Source organism: Triticum aestivum, chromosome 2D (genome assembly GCF_018294505.1).
Source record: "Triticum aestivum cultivar Chinese Spring chromosome 2D, IWGSC CS RefSeq v2.1, whole genome shotgun sequence".
Classification (NCBI taxonomy): Eukaryota; Viridiplantae; Streptophyta; class Magnoliopsida; order Poales; family Poaceae; genus Triticum; species Triticum aestivum.
This window is the reverse complement of record NC_057799.1, coordinates 612,562,402-612,588,227: the sequence shown is the minus strand read 5'-3', so window position 1 is coordinate 612,588,227 and position 25,826 is coordinate 612,562,402.

The window sequence follows — 25,826 nt, the reverse complement described above, 5'->3', positions numbered from 1 at the left end:
AGTAGTCTTTTGTGTCCCCAACACATCTAATACAATTGTTAATTGTATCTGTACACTAGTTCAGCGAAGAGATTGATAATTTGAATGGTATTTTAAAAAAAATTGGAATAAATAAACCTAAGGCGTGCGGGCGTTAGATATGGCATGGGCTACTGGGTCGGGTTGGGTATATTTAGTTGGTTTTTTCTTTTCTTTTCCCTTTTGGATTTGAGTTTGGTACAGAACAAAACCAATACAACTTGTTTTGGGGAAAATTCCACAGAAGTCCATTCAATGTTTGGGATGTAATATTTCCAACCAAAATTATTAAAATAAAAGGCCACAAAATTTTGTAAGCTCCATTTTGGTAATATAAATAATCCACAAAAACAATTTTAGGCTTTTAAATAATTCCAAAAAAATTTGAGCTCTAATAACAACAAATTCAATCAAATCCTAGTCAAAATAGCTAGGTTCAATCATCACACACGAAAAAATAGTTCAACCCAATTTAAATAATTCACATTCCAAAATTTGAAAATTTTGGGATGTGATGCATGCATTAGTTCGATGGTGATGATTTTAATTGCACATAGTTTCCTTGTCTTGGGAAAAGGTTTAATTCGTATCGGATTTATATTTTCTTGACGGTTTTGCGGATTAATGGAGGACTTGACTATAATTGACTGACATTGATTTGTGCGTGCTCACATGGATAGCCATGCCAATGAAAGCATGGGGAATTCTTTTATGTCTATGTATGAGTTTGGTATGTATGTACTTCATAAAAATGTATCAATTTGTGGACCGATTACTTTATGGAATGAGTTTGTTTATTGGAATATTCAAGCAATCTTGCCTAGAATGTTTCCATTGAATCAAATTACATAATGTAGTACTAATTCTATATTGCTATGAGAGTGATCCCCACTACATCTTATCTCGGCATGCAACTATGTCACCTCAACATGCAATCATGCATGGAAAAAAGATCACCTGAACATGCTACCATGCATGTGAAAAGATCTACTTCAACATGGAACCATGGACAGGGAAACTATTATACTATTTATATTCCATAAACACTTTACATCTATACAATAATCAAATATTTATATAGTTAAGAGACTGATCCCCACTACATCTATTCATCTCGACAAGCAGCTATACAACCTCAACATGCAACCATGCATGAGAAAGTGGTCATCTCAACATGCTACCTTGCATGGTAAAAGATCTACCACAACATACAACCATGCATGTGAAATCTATTACACAATATACATTCAATATTTTTTTTACATCTATATAATAACAAAATATTCATGACCAAATTCACCAAATTATATAGAAACCAAGTTCCACAAATATTCCATGTATTAGAAAACATAAATCCAGAGAAAAAATAACGGAAAAATAAATAAAATAAATAATAATGATGAAATACATATAAAATAACATAGTGACATCATTTGACTTAACTTCATCAAATTTAAGTCGACCGAGATATAGCCACACCTGTGAAGTAATGTATGGCTGCCAAACTGTAATCGAATGCTCTTTTAATTCTCCCAAAAAACCCGTAGTTCCTGATCCACGGAAGACCAGCAAGTAAACTCCCTTTGTAAACACCGATCAATGAGTGGCATGACATCTCAACTCCGTCCGTGTAAGTATTTGTTCTCGGATCATACACCTGCAGCAACTGTGCCCGCGTCTTGTCATTCGACACCCACAACAGAATCCTCCCATCATCCATCTCCCACAGGGGATGGCCGCGACTTGCCTCACACGGGCTCCGGCAACCTTGATCTTGGTATGGCATGGTGATCGTGTATCGATTCGACCACGGAACCTCCTCGGAGTCCGTGAGGAACCACATATCCATGAAGACGTCAGTATAGTCAGGTATGCGGCTACGGCCGTAGACTGCAACCAAGCTGTCACTCAGTTCGGCCAGGGCAATGTCTCCGTCGACTGGCAGCGGCAAGTTGAGGAGATCCGGCCGCCATTCCTCCTCCTCGAGGTCATACGCTGCGATGCCAAGGTGTTTGCATGCCAAGAAATAGAGGACGCCCTTGACCAGGGCCACACTCCTGGCTGAAGTTGCTAAAGTTACTGGGGGGTAACCTGTCTTCTGCCACTTACCGGCTCCATCGCCGAGGGTAAGGACCTTCGCGTACCATCCGGCGACGACCAGCACCTTGGTGTCTCCTGTTGTGGAGGACCGACCTAGTGCAAAACGTCTGGAGAAGCCGTAATGGTGGTAATGGTGATCATCTGGGCGGTCATCCGGCAAGAGTAACACGACGCTAGTGGCCGGGTCGATCACGCGGGCGTGACTGTCCGCGCCGACGAGGCAGAGCAGCTGGTCGTGGTTTCTCTTTCTAAACGCCGTGCTCCAGCTGAGGTTTCCGGCGTGAGGGTTGTCATCGAACCGTATCTGCCTCGCCCTGTGCCCGGACGTGTCCATGATGTGGAAGTCCACGCGAGGGGCTTCGGCCGACGTCTCCCATCTGATGTCGGCGACGAGCAGGTGGTGGTGGTGGCGCTCCTTGTGGGCGGCGACGAAGGACGGGTCGGAGAGCAGGAGCCGCCATGACCGGCAGACGGCGCGGAGGCGGCAGACCGGCTTCGCGGGGAGGCGCAGGAGGATCTCGTACAGCAAGTCGTGGGGCAGGAGGACGCTGCCGTTGGCGGTGCCGGCCATGGGCGCGGTGCTGCCGCTGTCGCCGTTGTTGGCTTGGCATGCTGTTGCTGTGGGAGGGAGCGACGGCGATGCCATTGCCGGGACTTGGGAAGATCGATCTGGTTTCCTTTCACGATTGGAACAAAACCCTAACTGTTTTGGATCGCAAAATACCGTGACCTACGCTCGCTGCGTCCGTCCAACAGCAGCGAGCCGCAAAGGGCCGAGCGAACCGGGTCGGCCCATTAAGCTGTATCGCCTTTCCTTATTCAGACATACGTGACAAAAAAAAATACGTAAACTTTGTAGCAACGAACACTGTAGCGATCGTGAAAAGACACAGAAGGAACAGCCATGGTAGATAGAGGAATTCGGGTCAGCTACCGTTCACCTTTGGTCAATCATCTACTTTTTGCAGATAATAGTCTCATCTTTATGAATACCAAGCTGTCTAGTTCACTCAGGCTTAATGAGGTGCTCCAGATTTATGGGGACTATTCGGGTCAATGTGTAAACAGGGACAAAAGTTCAGTTTTCTTCAGTCCTAACACACCCGAGCCGGTACGCCAAAATATGAAAGCTGTTTTGAGCATCCAAGTTGAAGCGTTCAATGAGCGTTACCTGGGTCTCCCAACTGCCATTGGTCGCATAACCAGTAGAACTTTTGAGTATCTTGGAGAGAGGCTGAGAAGCAAGCTCCAAGGAGGAACTGAACGGCTCATCTCATGCGCCCGAAGAGAGGTCAGGATTAAGGCCGTGGCCCAAGCAATACCAACACACTCAATGAGTTGTTTTAAATTGTCAAAGAAGGTTTGCAAATGCTTATCCTCGGTTATGGCGAGGTACTGGTGGAGCAGCTCGGTTCATCGGCAATCGTTACACTGGATCGATTGGCCTTCACTAGCTAAACCAAAGGTTGCTGGAGGGATGGGTTTTCGTGATTTGGAGCTCTTTAATATAGCTCTACTTGGAAAGCATGGATGGAATCTGATTACGAACCCGGAATCTTTTTGTGCTCGAGTTCTTAAGGGCAAGTATTTCCCGAACAATGAATTCATGGAGGCCACCATCCCAAAGTGTGCCTCGACTACGTGGCGGGCGATCATCGCCGGCAGGAAAGCGTTGGGTCACTAGTAGAAAAAGGGGCTTTCGTTCGGGCCTGGCCAGCCCATTAGTCCCAGTTCTGCCACGAACCGGGACCAATGGAGGCATTTGTCCCGGTTCGTGAGCCCAGGGGGCCGGCCCGGGCCTCGTGCGCATTGGTCCCGGTTCGTCTGGGCCCATTTGTCCCGGTTCTTGGCACGAACCGCGACCAATGGGCCTCGCTCCTAGCCCACAACCATTGGTCCCGGTTCGTGGCAGGAACCGGGACAGAAGGCTGGCCTTTAGTCCCGGTTCCAGCCACGAACCGGGACCAATGAGTTGCCTATATATACCCCATCGCCGGCGAGCAGAGCACTCCACAGTGCTCTGTTTTTTGCTGGCCGGCGAGGGGGAGGGCATTGGGTGCTCTAGCTCACCTCCTATGCACATGAGGCGTTCGATGAAATGCCCGAGCCACATTAGTTAAGCTTTCTCCTCTCGAAGCTCGACCTCCGAGCTCCATTTTTTTCAAGATTTGTCTAGGTTTAGCGGTCCGTCACGCCCCGTCCTCGTCTTCACCGCCGTCGATCGTCCGCGCCGATCTCGTCGCCGGCACCACCGTGGTGAGCCTCTTGTTCTTATCTTCTTTTTGAAAGAAAAAAAAAAGCTTACTTTGTATATATACTTGTCTAGTTTTCTTACTTTTGACACACATAATTATATATAATGCACACAGATGAACCGGCCATGGATATACGGTGACAGACACACCTCTAAGTACATTAAGGACGTACATAATTTTCTCGAAGTGGCTGAGGCAAACAAGCAGAATGGTTTTATGTGTTGTCCATGCCCTAATTGTGGGAATACGAGGTCTTACTCTGACAAAAAAATCCTTCACACCCACCTGCTTTATAAGGGTTTCATGCCACACTATAATATTTGGACGAAGCACGGAGAAATAGGGGTTATGATGGAAGACAACGAAGAAGAGGAGGACGATGACAACTATGTGCCCCCTGAATACGGTGATGCTGCAACGGGAAGCTGCCGATCAAGAGGAAGCTAAAGATCCAGAGGAACCAGACGATGTGCCCGATGATGATCTCCGCCGGGTCATTGTTGATGCAAGGGAAAAGTGCGAAAGTGAAAAGGAGAAGCTGAAGTTCGATCGCATGTTAGAGGATCACAAAAAAGGGTTGTACCCCAATTGCGAAGATGGCAACACAAAGCTCGGTACCGTACTGGAATTGCTGCAGTGGAAGGCACAGAATGTTGTGCCTGACAAAGGATTTGAGAAGCTACTGAAAATATTGAAGAAGAAGCTTCCAAAGGATAACAAATTGCCGGACACTACGTACGCAACAAAGAAGGTCGTATGCCCTCTAGGATTGGAGGTGGAGAAGATACATGCATGCCCTAATGACTGCACCCTCTACCGCGGTGCGTACAAGGATTTGAACGCATGCCCGGTATGCGGTGCATTGCGGTATAAGATCAGACGAGATGACCCTGGTGATGTTGAGGGCGAGCCCCGCAGGAAGAGGGTTCCTGCAAAGGTGATGTGGTATGCTCCTATAATACCACGGTTGAAACGACTGTTCAGAAACAAAGAGCATGCCAAGTTGATGCGATGGCACAGTGAGGACCATAAGAAAGACGGGAAGTTGAGAGCACCCGCTGATGGGTCGCAGTGGAGAAAAATTGAGAGAAAGTTCTGGGCTGAGTTTGCAAGTGACCCAAGGAACGTATGGGTTGTTTTAAGCGCGGATGGCATTAATCCTTTCGGGGAGCAGAGCAGCAATCACATCACCTGGCCCGTGACTCTATGTATGTATAACCTTCCTCCTTGGATGTGCATGAAGCGGAAGTTCATTATGATGCCAATTCTCATCCAAGGCCCTAAGCAACCTGGCAACGACATTGATGTGTACCTAAGGCCATTAGTTGAAGAACTCTTACAGCTGTGGAATGGAACAGGTGTACGTGCGGGGGATGATCACATGGGGGAAGAATTTGACCTAAAGGCGTTGCTGTTCGTGACCATCAATGATTGGCCCGCTCTCAGTAACCTTTCAGGACAGACAAACAAGGGATACCACGCATGCACGCACTGTTTAGCTGACACCGAAAGTATATACCTGGACAGATGCAGGAAGAATGTGTACCTAGGCCATCGTCGATTTCTCCCGACCAACCATCAATGTCGAAAGAAAGACAAGCATTTCAAAGGCGAGGTAGATCACCGGAAGAAGCCCGCCATGCGTACCGGTGATCACGTACTTGCTATGGTCTCTCATTTACATGTAATATTTGGAAAGGGTCCCGGCGGACTAGCTGTTCCGAATGACGCTGAGGGACGCACACCCATGTGGAAGAAGAAATATATATTTTGGGACCTACCTACTGGAAAGAGCTAGAGGTACGCTCTTCAATCGACGTGATGCACGTGACGAAGAACCTTTGCGTGAACCTGTTAGGCTTCTTGGGCGTGTATGGGAAGACAAAAGATACACCTGAGGCACGGGAGGACCTGCAACGTTTGCACGAAAAAGACGGCATGCCTCCAAAGTAGTACGAAGGTCCTGCTAGCTACGCTCTTACCAAAGAAGAGAAGGAAATCTTTTTTGAATGCCTGCTCAGTATGAAGGTCCCGACTGGTTTCTCGGCGAATATAAAGGGAATAATAAATATTCCAGAGAAAAAGTTCCAGAACCTAAAGTCTCATGACTGCCACGTGATTATGACGCAACTGCTCCCGGTTGCATTGAGGGGGCTTCTACCAGAAAACGTCCGATTAGCCATTGTGAAGCTATGTGCATTCCTCAATGCAATCTCTCAGAAGGAGATCGATCCAGAAATCATACCAAGGCTAAGGAGTGATGTGGCGCAATGTCTTGTCAGTTTCGAGCTGGTGTTCCCACCATCCTTCTTCAATATCATGATGCACGTCCTAGTTCATCTAGTCGACGAGATTGTCATTCTGAGCCCCGTATTTCTACACAATATGTTCCCCTTTGAGAGGTTCATGGGAGTCCTAAAGAAATATGTCCGTAACCGTGCTAGGCCAAAAGGAAGCATCTCCATGGGCCATCAAACAGAGAATGTCATTGGGTTTTGTGTTGACTTCATTCCTGGCCTTAAGAAGATAGGTCTCCCTAAATCGCGGTATGATGGGAGACTGACTAGAAAAGGCACGCTAGGAGGGGTAGCAATAATATGCAGGGACGGGCATTCTTGGTCTCAAGCACACTACACAGTTCTACAGAACTCTACCTTGGTGACCCCGTATGTCGATGAACACAAGAACAGTCTGCGCTCCAAACACCCGGAGCAGTGTGACGACTAGATTACATGTGAACACATCAGGACTTTCAGCAGTTGGTTGGAAACACGTCTCAGAGGTGACACCATTGTTTGTGATGAGCTGTACTCGTTGTCCAGGGGACCATCTTCGACTGTATTGACTTATAAAGGATACGAGATAAATGGGAATACATTTTACACGATCGCCCAAGATCAAAAGAGCACCAACCAAAACAGCGGTGTCCGCTTTGATGCAGCAACCGAGAGGGGAAAGGACACATATTATGGTTACATAATGAACATATGGGAACTTGACTCCGGACATGATTTTAAGGCCCCTTTGTTTAAGTGCAAATGGGTCAATCTGTCAGGAGGCGGGGTACAGGTAGACCCACAGTACGGAATGACAACAGTGGATCTGACCAATCTTGGGTACACTGACGAACCGTTCGTGCTAGCCAATGATGTGGCACAGGTTATCTATGTGAAGGACATGTCTACCAGACCGAGAAAAAGAAAAGATAAGGAAGCGAATACATCATACGATGAGCCAAAGCGCCACATAGTTCTTTCAGGAAAAAGGGACATTATGGGAGTGGAGGGCAAGACAGACATGTCTGAAGATTATGAAAAGTTTCATGAAATTCCTCCCTTCAAAGTCAAGGCTGACCCAAGCATCCTGATAAACGGTGAAGATTATCCATGGTTATGGCGCAATAAGCAAAGCACACAAGCGAAAAAAATGAAGACTTTCTCTCCACAACTATTATGATGATACCATGCCAACTTTCAACCTTTTCGTAGTTCATTTGAAATGCATGTTGTAACAGACGAGTTTCCGTATGAAATCCTGATACTTCGAAACAGATTGTCCGTTTTGTATACGAAGTGCATCCAGTTTTTGCCGTAACCCTCTCTACTTTCTTGCACATGCTATGTGGGTGAAATGATGATACCATGCCAACTTTCAACCTTTTCAGAGTTCATTTCTAGTGCTTTTCAATTTCAGGGTCTTATAGCTCAAAATAAACAGTAAATGCATGGAAAATAACAAATATCATAAAAAATAAATAAGTAATTAGAAACAGAATAAAATAAACTTTAATAAAATATATAAGTAGAAACAAAATAAAATAAACTTTAAAAACATAAATAAAATTTATGAAACTAAAATTATCAACGTATTTTCTGTTCAAAACATTATAAGCAACCTCTAGTATTACTGAAACTAAAATTATATAAAATTGATGCAACTAAAATTATCAAAGTTTTTTCTGTTCAAAATCATTAAGCAAAAAGAATTTTCATAAAGATTTTTTTTGTTAGAAACTTTAATAGCAAAAAGAATTATCATAAAATAAATAATTAATTAGAAATAAAATAAATAAGTATTTTGTTGTAAGTAGAAACAAAATAAAATAAATAAAGCAAAAAAGAAAAGAAATAAACTAGGAAAAATAAAAAACGCCACCTACTGGGCCACCACGGCCTGAATATGACTAGAAACCCACCCATGGGCCAGGATTCAAGCCCGTAGAAGGCCCAATAAGCCCACAAGCATATACAGTGTGTTTAGGCCCGAAAGCCTGCATTTGAGAGGAGCTCGAGAGGGCAGCGGGAGTGGGGCTTATAAACCACTCTCGAGCTCCCCCAGCTAGCAAGGTGGGACTAAACTTTCGTGCCGCGATGCGGGCAGCACAAGGCCTTTAGTCCCGGTTGGCGCCACCAACCGGTACTAAAGGCATACATTGGTACCGGTTCGTGGCACCAACCGGCACCAATGCCCCCCCTTTAGTCCCGGTTTGTGCCACCAACCGGGACCAAAGGCCTCTGCTTCCCGCCCTTTGGGCTGCTGAAAAGAGGCCTTTGGTCCCGGTTGGTGGCACCAACCGGGACTGAAGGTGGGCTTTGGTACCGGTTTGTGCCACGAACCGGGACTAAAGCTTTTCCTATATAAGCCAGCACTTAGCATTTTTTTTCAGATTTCATCGCCAGTTGCCGCCCGACGACGCCGACCTCCTCGGCGCCGCCAGGCTGCCCCGCCGCCGTCGCCGTCGCCCGTGCCCCCGAGCCCACGCCGACGTCGTCCGCCGCCATCGAGCCCACGCCGTCGCCGGCCGCGCCCCTGCGCCACGCCCCGACGCCGTCCCGCCCCGCCCCGACGCCGTCGCCGCCCCACGCCGCCCCTGCCCCGACGCTGCCTCCTCGTCGCCGTCGTCGCGCACCCTGTGAGCGCCGCCCCGATCCCCTCCTCCTCCCTGTAATGGCCGCCGCTGCTGCCGCCGCGCCCCCTAGCTATTATATATGTGTAGTTTAGATTTGTAATTTAGTTGTATTAATTTGGACGTGTAGTTAGATGTGTAGTTAGTTTAGTTGTTGTAATTTAGATGTGTAGTTTAGATTTTTTGGTGATATTATTATTGAATAAGCAAATGTTTGTATGTTCATATATATGCAAATAATATATCAATTTTTTCATAGAATTTTTATGATTTTTTTCTGTTGTAATTTTGTTCATAGAATTTTTATGATTTTTTTTGTTCATAGAATTTTCTTTGTCAATTTATGTATATGTTCATATTGTGTAGGAATCTGAAAATTGTGTATGATCAAAGTCATTTATGTATGTTCATATTTAGAAGAAAAAGAAGGAGAGAAAAAAGGAAAATAAGAAGAGGAAGAAGGAGAAGAAGAAGAATAAGAAGAAGAGGAGAGGAAGAAGAGGAGAAATAAACAAGAAGATGAAAAAGAAGAAAAAAAAGAGTAGAAGAAGAAGAAATAGAGGAGAAGAAGAAGAGAAAGAATAATATATTATTCTATTTTTTCTTCTTCTCCTCTATTCCTTCTTCTTCTCCTCTTTTTTTTTCTTTTTTTTTCTTCGATCTCCTCCTCTATTCCTTTCTTCTTCTCCTCTTTTTTTTCTTCTTCTTCCTCTTCTTATTTTTTATTGGGTATGTCGTTGTCGATATACGTACCCCCCTCCCCGGTAACTTTTAGTAAGTACTACTTAGAAAGTGTTTAATAGAATTAGTTAAACTAGCTAGTTTATTTTTAGTAAGTACTACTTTATTCTATTTATAGTAAGGAAATTAATATAACTAGTTTGTTTTTTTTTTAGTTAAAGCAATTATTCCCGCATCGACGTCGACGATGCCTATCCCGCATCCTCGTCGTCGACTCGGCGGAGGAGGCCGGCTTGATCAGAGGGGCCATGTCCGGGACTGGGCTCCGCCGGGCTGGTTTTGGGAGGTGCTACCTTCCGGGGGCGTAGGTTGGTGAGGAGCCAGCCCGTCGTTGACCCGATACTTGTTTGGTGGCGGTCGTGTGGGCCAGTGACGGTGCCGAGGCTTCCGGACACCGCGGAGGTGGTACGTCACCGTGTCAACGAGGAGGACTGGCACGTCCGTCGCTACATGGTTGCGTTGGAGGGCAGGTTCGACAATACCTGGCAGGTTCTTCAGGGATCTCACTGGAGCTATGATCCTGTGATGGTTCCTTCCCTTTGGGTGTCCACCGCCCGTGCCGATACCCGTCGGGCGCTACGGTTCTAGCTGTACTGGCGATATGTATGATAGTATTCGAGGTGTATTAGTGATAATATTCGATGATGTACGGACGCATGGAGATGTTGTAGTTTTGCTTATAATTGAATGCATCCTAATTTGAATACTACTTTATTTTGCGATTTGATTTTGCTTATTGAATGCTCAAATTGGAAAACTACTCCTACTTTGAATGCTAAAATTGGAGAGCACTATGCAAGGCATATGCATATGATTAGTTGATAGCTTATAGGGTTTTTGTTTTTGCAGAAATCTAGGAGCCCCCGGCCCCTCCATCATCCCCGCCGTCGTCCCCGTCACTGACCCCCTCCGACATTGAGGTGAGACCAGCCAAATCCTCTTTTAGAAAGATAATTAAACGATATTTCGGGTTGACTTTAAGTCTGTCGAGTCTCCACCATATATGAGAGGACGAAGAATCCCGACTGGTGTCGTGGGGGTAGCTTCTCCTCCGTTCCCGTGTGCTAGACAATTTGGTGTAATGCACTCGGGAACGAAAGGAGGAGCTACCATCACCGATGGTCGCAAATGTCATAGAGGAATCAGTGAGGGAGAGTTCCACCATATATATATGAGAGGACGAAGAATCCCGACTGTTGTCGTGGGGGGCGCTTCTCCTTCATTCCCGTGTGCTAGACATTTTGGTGTAATGCACTCGGGGACAAATGGAGGAGCGACCATCACCAATGGTCGAATGTATACACCACTTGAGGTGAGAGTTTTCAAGAAAAGACTCGACAAACCGATAGTCAACCCGTGATGAATAATAATGATCTAATTTAGTTTTTGTAGTACATATATTTAATTGTACAAGTTTAATCTTTGAATTATGAACGTAGGAAATGTCATCATCGGCCGACGAAAGTCTCCCGGGGGAGTGCGGGTGGTGCCACGACGATCGAGGTTTGTGCGACAGGCCTCACCTGGACGATGATCGGCGCTTCAGCATTAAGCTCGAGGAGACCTTCGATGTTGAAACGGTACGCAACGGCGACAAGTGTTTTTTTCGTAATTAAGCATGACTTCAACTATTTCAACGTGTAATTTTCATCTTTTATAATTCGAGTATAGCTTATCCCATGCCATGCAAGACGCTATGTCTTGGAGAGGATGGATTTTGAAGACCATGAAAATTTTGAAACAAAGAAAATTCACCTAAGGACCCATCATGATGTGGATTTTGAAGTAAATATGTATAATGCTGAGAGCGTAACCCATTTTGGTTGCCAAAATTGGGAAGCATTTTGCAAGATGTATGGTTTTGATGAGGGTATGCTTGTCACCATGGATCTTGGTGATCCTGAAATCAAGCAAGACAATATGGACATTTGGGTCCTTGTTGATACGCCTCCAGTTCTACCACTATGTGGGTTTCTCAAACATAGTTATTAGCTAATTTATATTGTTTATTTCAAAATAGTTGACAGCTTATTTTGATTGTTCAAACAATGTGCGGAACATGGTAGACAAAAAACACTACACCGATGGCTCCGAATTAACTTATCAGGAGAAAAATCATCTGGTCGGATTTTGTACTGATATTGAGAATTATAATATCTATAATCAAACTCCTCAACATTATGGTCAATACGTGCCACTAGTGCACGTGTTGAACTATGGTAACTACCATGGAGATACCCTGGTAAGATATTTTACTATTACGACATCCGTGCATCTTTTGCATACTTCTAAAACTAGTACATCATTGCTAACTATGAAGTTATTACTATGTTTTTCAACAGAGAATCCCAGAGGATTGTGTGCCTCATTTGATGTATCAGAATGGCAGCCTTCGTGTTTTGAACATATATCCAGGTCATCCCACGAATCTCAACTGTCCATACCGGATTTCTCAAAGAAGTGGAGACATGCTAATCAATAAATGGAAAAAAAATGTATGGATAGTCGTAAGGAGGTTCTTGGAAGCAAAAGGAAGCGAAGCGCAAGAATTGGAGACAGGATGATCTCCATTCTCCATAATGGAGAGTCAGGGTCTGTATTGTTTTATGCTATTTTACCTTAAAGAGGGTATTTAGGTCCTACCTAATACTAATGATCATGTGCTAAGAACAAAGTAGGGTTGGTTCGATGACTATCAGGATGATGATCGTATGACTTCTTGTTATTAATAACGAGTAGAAGTTGTATGATGATGATTAGTAGGACTTGTTATTATGATGATGCATGATGTGAGCATGAAGAGTTATTATATATCTGTGGATGAAATGAACATGGATTGGATTGAAGTGAAGGCAACATGCATGTGGTGCATGTCGAAAGTAGTACAATCCAAACTTGATCAAGTTATGACTAGTATTACTTTCGACATGCACCACATGTTGCCTCACTTCAATCTAAGTCATGTTTAGGCATAGCAGTAGCAGTAGCACGGAGATAAGATAGGACACATCTCTCTATTAGCTACCTATACCAACCTAAATTAACCCCCAAAACCCCTAAACCACCTCCTTTCAAAAAAAACCAGTCGCTGAAATGCTGACGCGTGGAAGCTTATTGGTCCCCGTTGGTGCTACCAACCGGGACCAAAGGCCCTCCTGCCTGGGCTCGCCGGAGCGGCCACGTGGAGGCCCATCTGTCCCGGTTTGTATAAGAACCGGGACTAAAGGCCTAGGGCATTAGTAACGACCCTTTAGTCCCGGTTCCCCAACCGGGACAGATGGGCCTTATGAACTGGGACAAATGAGCCTTTTTCTACTAGTGGGTGCTGGGCTGATCAAATGAGTTGGAGACGGCACTACGGTGTCGGTTTGGCACGACAGCTGGGTGCCCGGGCTGATTTCCCTGAAGCCTTCTGTTCACACAGGTAACACTGATATAGCAACAGTTTCTGAACTTATTGATGTGGACATAGGCATGTGGAAGATTGATATGGCGAGAGAACATTTTATTGCTCCCGAAGCAGAGGCCATTCTTAATATCCCCCTGGGGATTGGTGGTGGACCTGACTCGGTTGCATGGACCGCTGAAAAGTCTGGTAACTACTCTGTCAAATCCGTGTACCGCTCTCTAATGACTCAGAACGAGCATGGTGCTCTTCAGGAAGGGACGGCTACAGAATCTTCAGAGAAACAAAAACAGTTGTGGACTAGACTTTGGAAGCTGAAAGTTGTGGCAATGGTGCGAGTGTTTTGGTGGCGAGTGTTGAGAGGAATCTTGCCTACGGAGAGTTCCCTCAAGCACAGACACATAGCAACTTTGGCTCGATGCAAAGTCTGCCTTGCTGCAGACGAGGATTTGTATCATGCATTAATGAAGTGCACACATGCAACAAAATTCTGGCAGGAGGCGAGGGAGTGGCTGCAGATCAAACTCCCGGAGCTCCATACAGCAACATGGTCTAGGGACATTTTATGCGACCCCAGATTTGATGAGAAGGACCAAGCGAAAATCATCACGGTCATGTGGGCGGTCTGGACCTCAAGAAACAATATAACTCATGACCGGGCGAGCTTGAATCCTATTGTATCAATGAAGAAGACTAGGGAGGCCTTGGCACTGCTGGAATTACCGGACCAGCATGCAAAGATCTTACCAGGTCATGGATGGCGGCCACCTGAGAATGATTGTATCAAGATCAATACGGATGCAGGCCTATCCATGGAGGCCAGTGTATGCGGGCTGGGAGGCGTTGCCAGAACATCTGAATCTTTCCTTGGTGCCTGGTGCAAGCCACTCCAGGGCTTTACTGATCCATTGGTGGCGGAGGTGCTAGCTCTCCGGGAGGGAGTGAACTTTTCCCAGCTTCGTGGCTATGTGCGAGTCGAGATGGAAACTGACAGCTCGGAGGTTGCCCAACTTTGGAACTCGAGTCGTACTTCGCGCTCGCTAATAGCGCCGGTGTTGCTAGATATTGAGGGTTTAGCTTCAAATTTCTCAGCTTTTTCTATTCGTCATGTATAGAGACACACCAATGTCCCGGCCCATCTATGTGCTAGACATGCATGGACACTAGAGGTGTCGGAGTGTTGGCTGAACTCCCCTCCTGGGTTGCTGGTAACCAGCCTTATGGCTAATAGTGCTGCAGCCTCTTTGATTGAATAAAAGAGCCCTCATTTCCCCGCAAAAAAAGATCGTGAAAAGAAAAACCGGCTTGGACTCAAAACAAAGAGAGAAAAACGAGAAAGGACTGTAACGAACCAAAACACAGTAGCGTGTGGTTTTTGGTCCGTTTTGAAGGGAAAATTTGTATACAACTTTTGAGAACTTTTTGGGACTGTAGCGTATGTGGGCATCTCATGGCTTGCGAGCGATCGCGTCGGTTCGGGCTGCATCTCATGGCGTGGGCATCCTAGGCGCTATGTACGTCCTCACAGGTGCTTCTCCCATGGTTTCCGTCTTCGGCCTGGCCGGGTCCTGCAACCCACTCGCCGATCTCTAGGCGTTCTCGGTGGGAGTACATTGATCATGTCGAGTCTGAAGCCGCGGCCATTTGGAGATGGTGCCTTGTGTTAGTCGTGACACGGTATGGGTGCCTTGTGCCCCGTGTCTCCTTGCCTTATGTGGTCGGAGGCCGGGCAAGGTGGGTTTAACCGTGTGTGTCCCTTGTTCGGGCTGAGTATCCCTCTTCCCTCTGCTCCGCGCACCATACTCGCGCCTTAGTATTCGTGTAGTGTATTGTACCCTATCTTGTACTTTCTCTATTCTCTTCTATCAATGAAATGATACACAAACGTTGCGTATTCACGAACAGAAAAGGATAGAGTATCATTGTGCAATACTAATGGTCTTCCTATTATATTAACCTAGGAGATAGAGGATTTTTGTGCATCGCTCATGATCTCCCCAAACAAGAATAGAAAGAGGATGAAAAGTGGCGACACTGATGAGGCATAGTGTTCAAATAGAGGACGTGGACCTACGACTGGTCTTGAGCTATATGGACATACAATGTTTTTTCTCCCGTCGCAACGGATGTGCTCTTTTGCTAGTAATGTACAAACAAAACAGGATGAAACAAGAAATTCCCCCCACATTTATTTTTGATTGGTACAAACTAAAAAGACACAACTGACCAAACAACGCTCTCATATGTAGAAAAACTGAACATACTCACATGACACACGCAAGAAAATAAAAGCAAACAAGGAGCATATGGACATCGACCGCTTGAAACCAACATGCAAGAAACACACATATCCAACGAACTAGAGGTCTTGCATGCATGACACGCTCGCTAACATGCCTTTTCCCTTACGCATTGCACATTATTCTGGGCACTTTTGCCTGAGCCTTCCACGCCTTCTTCATCTTGCAGAGGCACGAGTGGCCTCCAAAGGCTATGCAGCAGTCCACTCCAACCTTAATGACCTTACCCCCCCCGAAAAACGCCTGTCTGCAATGGCATTTTTCATACCTTCTCCAAAGCTCTTGAAGCACGCATTCACGACGTCCTGATCGACCAAGTCGCACACCGGCGCACCGCCAGCGGCAGGTGCGGGTACCTGGCCCACAGCAACGACACACATCAGCGTGACCAGTGCCGCCACGGCAACGAGCCTCGGGCGCATTGCTACAGCCATGACCAGATCGATGCAGGATATAGCTGATCGAAGGTCGCTGCACTCACTCACTGCTTATGCCTGATGTGGGTTGTTTTCGTGTAGAGGTCTACCGGAGCTAGCACTAGCTTTTATGGAGCTAGATAGGCGTGGGCATTTGAGTCCTAGCTACGCATAGCTACTATGCTTAATCACGTGGGCTAGCAATCGCCGCCTAACCTGACATATTACTCCTCGTGTACGCGCTGCTTTTATACTTGACAAATCATGTGCTTACTCCGTGTCAAAATAAATATCTTAATTTTATATGAATTTTAGTATAAAGTTGTACTAAGGTTGAGACACTTATTTTAAAATGGAGGGAGTATTACACATTAGTTACCGATTCTCATATATCTTGGTATAAATGGATATCATGTTTTTAAGGCAGGATAATGGATCGCACGATTATAGTGAGTTAGGCACATGTCACTATATATGCGCTGAGTGTCCAAGTGAGCTGAGGAATATCATCGCGCATTACTGCCTGTAAGTACATCCCCTACCTGATTGTTGTCGACACAAAAGAAAATATAAGAAGTGAAGGTGGGTGCACACACAAAGATTGTCTTTACTAAAACATGGCACTTCTAGTCGAGGTGTGTGGTGACATGATGCGACGGTTCACAAGGTGGCATTCATTATATTATCACATCATTATAAATATTAAATGTATTTATCTAGTTTATCTAAATGTGCAAAAATATTTGTAACTAATAATCATTTTTCCCACTTAGGAATCACTGAAGCTTAAGCATCTCACAGTGGTGGTGTGCACTGATGAAATCCTTGAAATATAGAAAAGTGGCTAATGACGACTATCAGTTATTTAATAAAGTGGCATGGTCTTATCTAACTGCATTTGTTTTATGAGGGTTCTCGGATGGAGGCGCAAAGGATTTGGTTCTGAATTATTTTTACATCAGTTATTGATTCTGCTAATACATATTCTACCTCACACGGCCCGTCAGAAACAAATTTGTTTTAGGTAGGCCATGTACTCAAACAAATTCCCCAAAAACAATCCCCACAAAAAATAAATTCCAAAATCCCGGTTCACTTTTCCTGACAGAAAATTGAGCGCCTTTCACTGAAGTTGTGCATGTGCTCAATCAATCTTCAGCTGTGCAGACTTCACTGAACCTGGTTCGCAAAGGTGTTCATGTGAAGACTGCGCACTTCATGTGTTCGGTTCTTGAGTTTTGCAGCTACCGTCGAGTACATCCACGAAATGAATTTGTTTACTTATGTGTTCTACTCCCATTTCAGTGTTTTACGGTGCTATAAAACGGGGTCGCAGGCATTGGATATACAAAATATAAAAATGAAAAATAAAAATATCGGACATACATGAGCACGACCTCGTGATTTTGTTGTGCCGCTTCAGCGGAACAGAAGTGTGAAGTCTCTGCACTTCTCGGTTATGCAGTAATTCGTGTATCTGACAAACGAAAGAAAACTCAACTACTCTCTCCATTCCTAAATATTAGTTTTTTTAGACATTTTAAATGGACTACAAAAAACGAATGTATGTCGTATGTAGACATATTTTAGAGTGTAGATTCACTCATTTTGCTTCATGTAGTCACTTATTTAGAAACGGAGGGAGTAGGTAGTTAGAAAATCATCACTACTTCCACACCTTCAGATGTCAAAACGATTTTCCAACAAATTGCATGCATCTTCCGAAGAAAACGATTACATGCATATTTACGGCTCTGCACTTCTGCAGAACACAAAATCTTCCGGCCCAGTGAGGACATGAATAGGCCGTCCAACTCAGCAAGCTAGCTCTAGGCATCGTGACACAAGGTGTCAGGCGGCTCAGGCGTCGCCTTCACCGTCGTCGCTGGCGTAGTGGAAATGCAACGCCGGAGCGCGCGGGCAGAGGAAGACGGCCTCGTTGGTGGCACGTGGCAAGCCACTCATGGTAGACCGGCCCACAGGCGGCTTTCCTCACAGACCCGCACGACGCCATGGCAATCCCATGTCATGGCAGTCGTTTGTCCTATAGTACGTTATCGACTGTGCCAACAGTTCAGCCTCCGATCAAAATTTCGCTCACGGACAACCGATGTAGGCGTGGGCAGTGGCGAATCTAGCAGGGGGCTTCGACAGGCTCGAGGACACAGCCCCCCCACCCCCACCCCCCCATGTCATGGCAGTCGTTTGTCCTATAGTACGTTATCGACTGTGCCAACAGTTCAGCCTCCGGTCAAAATTTGGCTCACGGACAACCGATGTAGGCGTGGGCAGTGGCGAGAATCTAGCAGGGGGCTTCGACAGGCTCGAGGACCCAGCCCCCCCCCCCCCCCCCCCCCCCCCTCCAAAAATTGGAAAAGGAAAATTGCTAGTATTCGCATCAATTTTTTAAATCTTATTTGGACTAAAGATTGAGAGTTTTTTACTTTTTCTACACATAGTTAACTTTGAGCCCTCCTTTCAAGATTCGCCATTGAGCGTGGATGGTTTGCGCATCGACCGAAGTCATGTAGGGCAGGCAGTCCGACCGGCATTGCATCCGCAAGGTAAGGTGGCGCACACGAGGGCCATGGCCGCCGCCCACGCGCGCAGCGGAGGTTTGCTGCATGAACGGCTTGCGGCGCGGCCTGAGCGTGCTGGCCGCACTCGCCAGCGCGCCAGTCGACCAACACTTCTTGGGTTGGGAGCTAGTGCTGAATCTAATTCCCATTAAGTTGGAAATGAGCGGAAGGTGCAAGACATCATGGAGATCGAAGTTCTTTTTGCCCACTCAATCCATGTCGACAGAGACAGGGCATGAATAATCTATCCTGAATCTGGTGATGGTGATTGCTCATGAGAAAGTAAGAACGTCTCTAAGGATGTGCGCTCTTCTGCACATAGGCAGTGGGCCGTATTCGACGTTTGCAATTATATAATATGTTTTTGGATGCATGGAAAAAATATACAAACAAAAACAGGATGAAGAAAGAAATTTCACCCACATTTATTTCCGATTGTTTTTTCCTTTCGAAAAAGGAGGATGACCATCGGCGTGCATCTGGTCGGTGCATGCAACCATTTATTAATTATTCACAAAAACCTTATAAAGTAATACAATAGTAAGTCTGAAGCCACCATCTTGGCAACTGCCGCTACTCCTATCCACTTGATTAAGGGGTGTCGAAAGTCCGAGCCGAATACCAAACAGACCTCACACCAAAGCCTAGCATATAAAGTTGGAGGCCCCAACCAAGCCATTGCCCAGGTCTAGGGCACACACCGGTCCGGATCACTCACAAAGATCGTCGCCGCCGTTTTGCATCGATTCATCTTCAAAGCACGTACTGGCGCATCGACCTTGCCAGGTCTGTCGTCGACACCCCCCACAGAGCCAGACAACGCCTCCTTCCTACGCGCGTCCATCATGACGTAACTGTCATCGAGACCCTACAACGCCATGCCGCCGAGACTCCACGACGTCGATGCGTCACATGAAACGCCTCTCGACCGCTAAAACCGTCCACTGGTCCCTCGAGCAAATGCACATGTCCAAGGATCACGCCCCCAAGGGGGGAACGACACAAGAGCGCCGCCGTCATCCGATCATCTGATATAGGGTTTCCTCAGAGGTAGCAAAGGGAGTCTAGAGCTTCTCCTTGGCGATGTCTTCAAAAAGTAGACGACATAGAAAGCGCCACCATCGCCGGCTTTAGCAATAAAAATTATTTATCATTGGTACAAATTAAAAAGACTCAACTGGCGCTCTCATATGTAGAAAAACATAACACACTCACATGACACACACAAGCAAATAAAAGAACAAGTAAGGAGCAGTTGGACATCGACTGCTTGAAGCCAAATGTGCAAGAAACACATATCCACGAAAAGACGAAATGACCTGTCGGGCGCCACCAGACTCCACCCACTTTCCTTTTCACAACATGCACTGCCGCCCAGAGGCGGATTTGGGCCTGGGGCAACAGGGGTTGTAGCCCCAGGCTTGGCCCGATTAGTTACCTATATGTGTATAGCAAAAATTCAGGAGCAACTAGCTAACGAGCACTTATTTGGGAGCCTCACAACGATCAGCGCTACTTGGCGCGCTCTCAGCCGCCCATCACGTGACGCTCTGGGCGCTCTCTCCTGATTTTTATTTTTTTATTTTTTCACACATGTTTTCGGCTTTTTAAACGATTTTTTTCGGGGTTTTTTCGACATTTCGGTTTTTCACCGGTCTACCTGAGCTTTTGGATAAAAAATATTTTGAAAAAAAGAAAATTCACGGAAAAATCGCGTTTTCTTTTTTTCTTTCACGAGAGTCACGGCTTTGCTTCCGCGAGAGGCACGGTTTTGCTTTCGTCAGAGTCACGGCCGTGCCTCTCGAAAACGAAAAAAAATGTGTTTTCTGTTTTTTCGTTCCGCGAGAGGCACGGCTTTGTTTCTCATTGGAATTTCCCATCTTTTTCAGCTCTGCTCCCGAAAAGAGAAAGGAAAGGAGACTGATCTTGATGCTAGCTATTTAAGGGAATTCCTCCTAACGTCGGAAACTCTATTTATTTTAGATCGGTCTTGCGAGAGTCACGGCCGTGCGTCTAGGAAATGAAAAAAAACACATTTTCTGTTTTTTTCCTTCCGCGAGAGGCACAGTTGTGCTTTCGTGAGAGTCTCGGCCGTGCCTCTCGGAAATGGAAAAAAACGCGTTTTCTGTTTATTTTTTCCTTTCGCGAGAGGCACGATTGTGCCTTTCACGAGAGGCACGGCCGTGCCTCTTGGAAACGAAAAAAAACTTTTTCTATTTTTTCCTTCCGCGAGAGGCATAGTTGTGATTTCGCGGAAGGCACGGGCGTGCCTCTTTCGGACAGGGAAGAAACCCGTGCTCTCGGTTCGGTTTTTTCTCCAGGTTATTTCGTCCGGTTTTTTTTTCTAAAAAAAAGTTCGTCAAAACCTATCAACATGGGATCTAATTTTGAAGATCTCGACGCGAGGAATCCAACGGTGAAAATGGTTCGAGATTTGGACACACAGTTTAAGAGATAAAACGTATTGAATAAACGGATCTACGAAAAAAGGGAAAACTTCCAGGTTGTGACAAGTGGCGCACATGCAACGCGCCACTTGTCGCAACCTAGGAAGGTGTGACTGATCTTTGCAATGAGTACTCCTTAATTAGTGATTTCGCAAAAATTCCAAAATTTGAGATACAGAGAAGCCTAGCCCTAGACTTTAGCCCTAAGAAGTACAAGGCCACAACTATACCAGCCCATTAGCCCAACTATATGCCCTCCACGGCTGTGCAACTCCAATCGATCCGAACATAAAACGAATCAGGCAGTTGACGCGTCTATAAGAGCATCTCCAGCCGCGCTTCCAACAAGGCCCCTCAGGCGATTTTTCGGCCGCCGGCGTCAAAAAATCGGCCCAGTCACGTCCCCAGGGGCCCTTTTTTCGCCGGCTCGGGCCGAAATTGGCGCCGGCGGACCCAACTCGAACCCGGCGCGCTGGGGGACGCTCGGGGGCGCCGGGCGAATCGTATTTGGCGCAAAAGCGCCGCGGGCTAGCCGCGTCAGCGACACCACCCGCCTCATCTTCTCCCGACGCCTCGGTTTTCCGCGGGGAATCAATGGCAAGGCTGCCGCCGGTCAGCTTTGCCATTGATTCCTCACGGGCGGCGCGTTCACGGGGCGGCGCGCCGACGCCTCCCCTCCTTCGGACGCGTACACACGGACGCGGCGCGGCTATATATGGCCTCGCTCGCCTGTGATGAGTGCCACCTCTCCACCTCTCCCGAGCGCCGCCGCCGAGCTCTTCTCCCCCAGCCCTCCCTCTCCCGAGCGCCGCCGCTGATCTCTTCTCCCCCAGCTACTCCATCTCCCGAGAGCCGCAATGGGGGAGTGCCCATTCCCCCGTTGCCCGACGCCGTGGCCAAACCATCCTACTTCGCCGACGAGGTCAAGATCGTGCGCGCCTCCCTCACCGACGAAGTTTTTTTTTGATTAGTTTTTATATGTAATGGCGACTACTCGACTTTGAATCCGCGAATATAAGCCCAAGTTTGCCGAAATTTGGCGTGTTTTAGCCGAACTTTGCGTAAATTTGCTACACAATTTTTTTTCCCGCGCCTGGTGCCGGCCTTGGGGGCGGCGGCTGGGGGCCAACTCGCCCCAGGCCCATTTTTTTCGCCGGGTCACCCCCAGGCGGCAATTTTAGGCGCCCCCTGGGGGGCCAACGGCTGGAGATGCTCTAATTGTGTCGATCGTGTCTCGCCAGATCGTTCCTGGAAAAAAATTGTCACCCGACTGAAAGCGGTGGAACTCTCGCCTCGCTCAGGCGCTGCGCCCCGTCCAGCGTCGTGACCATCCGCCTCTCGTTCTTCCCGTTCTTCTTCTGCTATAAATTGCAGTGCGTACACACCCGGTCAAACAGGTAATTTGTTGTTTCTATCATCTAAATTTGTTCTTGCTACTTCCTCTATATCAGTCAAACTCACTGAGTTGGTGATTTTAAATTATACTCCCTCTGTACCAAAATACTTGTAGTTGGGGGAACTTAAGTATTTTGGTACATAGAAAACCAGAAATCCAAGTTGAATCGATGAATCACAATTTGGTATGATATATTGAGCTAGATGTATTTTCAAGCATTTGAGAATATTAATATCATACAGTGCTATGCAAAATGAGGAAACACAAGGGGCCATTGCCTCTTGCATTTTGTCAAAACAATATATTTTGTTTTTGTGTGTGCAAAGTTTCATATGAACAATTGACTTGGTCTATGTCTTGTGCTTGATTTTTTGATACTTGATTTTATGTTTACAGCTCAAGGTCCTTCAACCATTGCTGGTGAAGAATCGATGGCCTCAGATTGAGCAAATCTTTGTTAATTTGGTACCAACACTTGCGATGATGCATTTTGTTAAAACTATTTTTTTATTGAATTTCCACTCGTGGTAATAATGAACTCATATTTCATTTTAAATGTGAATCTACAGCATACTTCTAACATGCTTTGGTATGTGTAATGTGTGGTATATGGCATAATTTTTAGTAACTTAACTTTAGCCCTAGGCTTTGGGAAATCCTGGCCCGCCTTTGCTGCCGCCTCACAAACCTGCCCTGCGCACGGCCTGCTGCTAGCCCTCCTGCATCATACATGTGCCTGATGGACATCTTTCTATTTTACATTCAACTTCGATAGATTATTTTCCTACCGTTCAATTGGGTTTCTAAACTTCAAGTGTTGGCTAACAAATGGTTCTAATTATTTATTGTTATTTAGTCCTGGTTATTACGGTTACATAAATAGCATTGCTTAAATTCATTGACACGTGCTTTGTAACATGTTCTCCTAATATGCATAAGGATCCTAAACTTATATGTAAACAACATTAGTGTTGAACCACTAGACGTGTGCCCGTTGCAACACATGGGCAATGAACTAGTATATTAAAAAAGTAGGAGCATGATACTCTAAAGCGTTTTTCCTGTCTTTTTTTGGCAAACTCGCTAACCGTTATTAACGAATAACAACTTTTTACCGGCTAACTTGTAAGGCTCAATCGCATTGCATGGGCTAGCCCAGTTACGTCGTGTGACGCTAGTGGTAGGAGTGTTGAACAAACGGTTTTGGCGGGCCGTAATGGGAGCTTCAGAATGGTGGGGCTTCGCACTGGAGCAAACAATGGTAAAAAAATCACAAAAAGTGTAAAAACTCGCGACCTCTCTTTAGTTTTTTTTTTAGACAACGCGACCTCTCTTTAGTGGAGGCACACAGCTAGCCACAGGAGCGTAGCGCGAATAGTTTAGAACTACCAGTATTTGCCCCCTATTTCTTTTTATCATATCTTCAAAAATTGTATGGGGAATTTCAAATTTATTCAGAATGTCAAACACGGATATTTCCATCAAAGCACAAAAAAAAAATCAAAAACAAACATTTTTTGGAAAACAACAACATTTTTTAGAATATCAAACATCTTTTGAAAAGGCGAAAAAAAATATGAAACCACAATGTTTTTTTCTTGAATTACCCCTATCTTTTTTGAATTTGTGAAAGAAAAATCTAAAACGAAACATTTCTGAAATACTGAACCATTTTTGAAAGCTGAAACATTTTTCGAAATGGTGAACAAAGTTTTGAAACCATGTTTTGAAACACGGACATTTTATGAATTTGTGAATAAATTTTGAATACACAAACAATTTTTGAATTTGTGAACAAATTTTGCAAATAAGAGTATTTTCTGAAATTCTGAATAATATTCGAAAATTTTGAACGAGTTTAAAATTAAACTTGAAAATGAAAAGCGAAAAGAAAAGAAAAAAGAAACAAAGAATATTTAAATAGGGAAAAAGGAAAAACTAAAAACCAGAAAAAAAACAGTTGAGGAACCATATAGAAGGTTCCCAAAATTGGCTAAGAACCTTCTAGAAGGTTTTAAAAAAAAGTTTATTTTAAGGAAAATCTGCCACGTATTACATGAGCATCATGGGAGGTATCCAACCAAAATATGTCTACCCTGAGGAAGATAGACCAGGCCCAACTTATGTGCTTCAAATTTAGAAGCTCAACTCTCATGTATGAAAGACGTTGACATAAAAGATTTCTTCGTCCGCCTGATTTCCTTAATAATACCGCCATAAGAACGTCCCATGCCATCATGAATGTGGTTCGCAACCTCCTTGCAGTATAACACAATATAAAGATGTTGCATGCCTAAATCTTTAGCTATGGAAAGTGCTTCTCTACATTGTGATAGCCTCCAAAGAAGAGGATTCAAAAGACTGGGGATAACAAGAGTTGATGAGTAAATTCAATCACGACCGCGACAAACATCTAAAACTGTTCCCACATTATGGTCTACAGACACTCCGACATCAACATTCACTTTGACATACCCCACTGGTGGAGGTTGTTCGAAATATGAGCAATTTACCAAATGATTTTATTAACAGAAATACTAGATAAAGCATGACTAATATAGTAGAGATAAAACAAGTCATGCGTTCTGACAGAGAGAAGGTAAATAACATCTGCATATATGAACTGTAGCCTAGCATATCTAAAGCAGACAGTAGAGCTAGTTGCATATATGGAGTAGAACCTAACACATCTAGGGCAAATACTAGTACGAGAAACTCTGGCAGGACATCTAATAGAAAGAAGAACACATACGTGACAGCAGCAGCAGTAGTACTGGACTTGGGGTCGGTGTCCTCGCCAGCCATGTCGTCGAGGAGGTTGTCGATGTCGGGGAAGTAGTCGTCGTCGGGGAAGTAGTCGTCGGAGTCCGGGGCGTCCATGACGAAGAAGTCAGTAGTCGTGCTGAGCGCTCCCCAAAAACCTTATCACCCTTCTCCCGTACAGGACTCAACGAGGTGCGATTTCGGAGGCCTACTGTCCCGACTCGCGGTGCACGCCGCAAGCCGGGATGAGGAAGACAGCATCAACTCAGAAATTGGAACCGGTGGCGAGAGGAAGGAGAAGTTCCGGTGCCTCTCTCTAAGAGGAGCGACCTCCCTTTTATAGGCGCAAGAGAAGGAGGCGAGAGGCTGCGCCGGGAACTGAAGGGAACGCGGGAGACGAAACGAACAGGCAGCAGCCGAAGGGTGCAGCGTTCGTATTCAATATCCACTACAGCAAAAACTTTCCAGCTCCCGAGTGACCTTTCGTATACCCGTAGTG